Here is a 2,251-nt window from a genome sequence, read left to right on the forward strand (position 1 = left end):
GCTTGAATATCCTCCTTGGTGAAGTGTCTATTCATGTCTTCTGCCCATTTTTTAATTGGATTGTTTGTCTTTTTGTTATTGAGGTAAATGCACCTCAGTCTTAAAAGTGACTTCTTTGCCCTTAAATACTTTAAATAGGTCTTTTTCAGAAGATTTGCTAAGTGCAATACAACATCTGATTTCTTGACTGCTGTTTCCATGATTGTGGATCCAAGTAAAATAAAATCCTTTACAACTTTATTCTTTTCTTCATTTATCATAGTGTTTCTTATTGGTCCAGTTCTGAGGATTTTTGTTGTCCTTATGTTGAAGTATAATTCATACTGAAAACTACATTCCTTGATCTTCATCTTTAAGTGCTTCAAGTCATTTTCACTTTGAGCCAGCAGTGTTGTGTCATCTGCATATCTCAGGTTGTTTATGGTTGTTGTTCCCATACTGATGTTGTGTTTCTCTTATAGTCCAGCTTCTCAGATTATTTGCTAAGCATGCAGATTGAATAAGTATGGTGAATGGATACAATCCTGATGTACACCCTTTTTATTTAAATTAGGAAGTATCCCTTTGTTCTGTTTGAACTATAGCCTCTTGGTCTATGAAAGGTTCTTCATGAGTGTAATTAAGTATTCGGGAATTTCCATTCTTTGCAATGTTATACATAATTTGTTATGATCCACACAAATTCCTTTGCATTGTCAATAAAACACAGAGAGACATCTTTTGGTATTCTTTGCTTTCACCCAAGATCCATCCGGCATTAACAATGATATACCTCATTCCACCTCCTCTTCTGAATCCACCTTGCATTTTTGGAAGTTCCATGTTAATATACTACTGCAACCATTACTGAATTATATTCTTCAAAATTTTACATACATGTGATATTAATAATACTGTTCTATAATTACCACATTCTATTGGATCACCTTTCTTTTGAACAGACATAAATATGGATCTCTTCTAGTCAGTTGGCCAGGTAGCTGTCTTCCAAATTTCTTAGCATAAATTAGTAAGTGGCTCCTGCATTGCCTCTATTTGTTGAAACATCTCAAAAGATATTCCATCATTTCCTGAATGTTTTTTTTTATCAATACCTTCAGTGCAGCTTGGACTTCTTCCTTCAGAACCATTGGTTCTTGGTCATATGCTACCTCCTGAAATAATTGAATATTGAACAATTCTTTATAATACAGTGACTCTGCATATTCCATCCATTTTCTTTTGATGTTTCCTGCATCATTGAATATTTTGCCCATTAAAAATAAGAAAACAAACAAACAAAACCCAACTCAGTGCCATTACATAGATTCAGACTCATAGCAACCTCCATTGGGTTTTCAAGGCTGTAAATCTTTATGGACGCAGACTGCCTCATTTTTCTTCCACAGAATATCTGGTGGGTTCGAACCACCAATCTTCGGGTTAGTATCCCAGTGCTTTAACCACTACACTGACAAAAATTCTGACTTTTCCCATAGAATTCTTCAGTACTACAATTCAGGGCTTGATTTTTTTTTTCTTCAGATCCTTCAGCTTCAGAAATGCTGAGTGTGTTCTTCCCTTTTGGTTTTTTTAACTCCATGACTTTGCACATTTCATTATAATACTTTAATTTGTTTTTACAAGCCACCCTTTGAAATCTTCTGTTCAGCTGTTTTATTTCATCATTTCTTCCATGTGCTTTAGCTACTCTCCATTCAAGAGCAAGTTTCAGAGTCTTCTGACATCCATTTTCTTCTTTTCCTGTCTTTTTAATGACCTTTTGCTTTCTGCATATAGGATCTTCTTAATGTCATCCTACAACTCATCTGGTGTTTGGACATTGGTATTCAATGCATCAAATCTATTGTTCTGATGCTTTCTAAATTCAGGTGGGATATAATTAAGGTCATATTTTGGTTCTCCTGGACTTGATTTAATTTTCTTCCACTTCAACTTGAACTTGCATGTAAGCAATTGATACTCTGTTTCAGTCAGATCCTGTACTTGTTTTAACTGATGATATTGAGCTTCTCCATAATCTCTTTCCATAGGTGTAGTTGATTTTACTTCTGCGTATTCCATCTGGTGAGGAGGTCCCCATGTATACTCACCATTTATGTTGTTGAAAAAAAGTATTTGCAATGAGTAAGTTGTTGACCTTTCAAAATTCTATCATGTGATCTCCAGATGTATTTCTATCACTAAGGCCATATTTTCCAACTACTGAGCCTTCTTCTCTGTTTCCAATTTTTCCATTCTAATCACCATT

The sequence above is a fragment of the Orycteropus afer genome, unplaced genomic scaffold (assembly GCF_000298275.1).
Source record: "Orycteropus afer afer isolate SDZICR_OR568_19922 unplaced genomic scaffold, OryAfe1.0 scaffold00187, whole genome shotgun sequence".
In the NCBI taxonomy this organism is placed as follows: Eukaryota; Metazoa; Chordata; class Mammalia; order Tubulidentata; family Orycteropodidae; genus Orycteropus; species Orycteropus afer.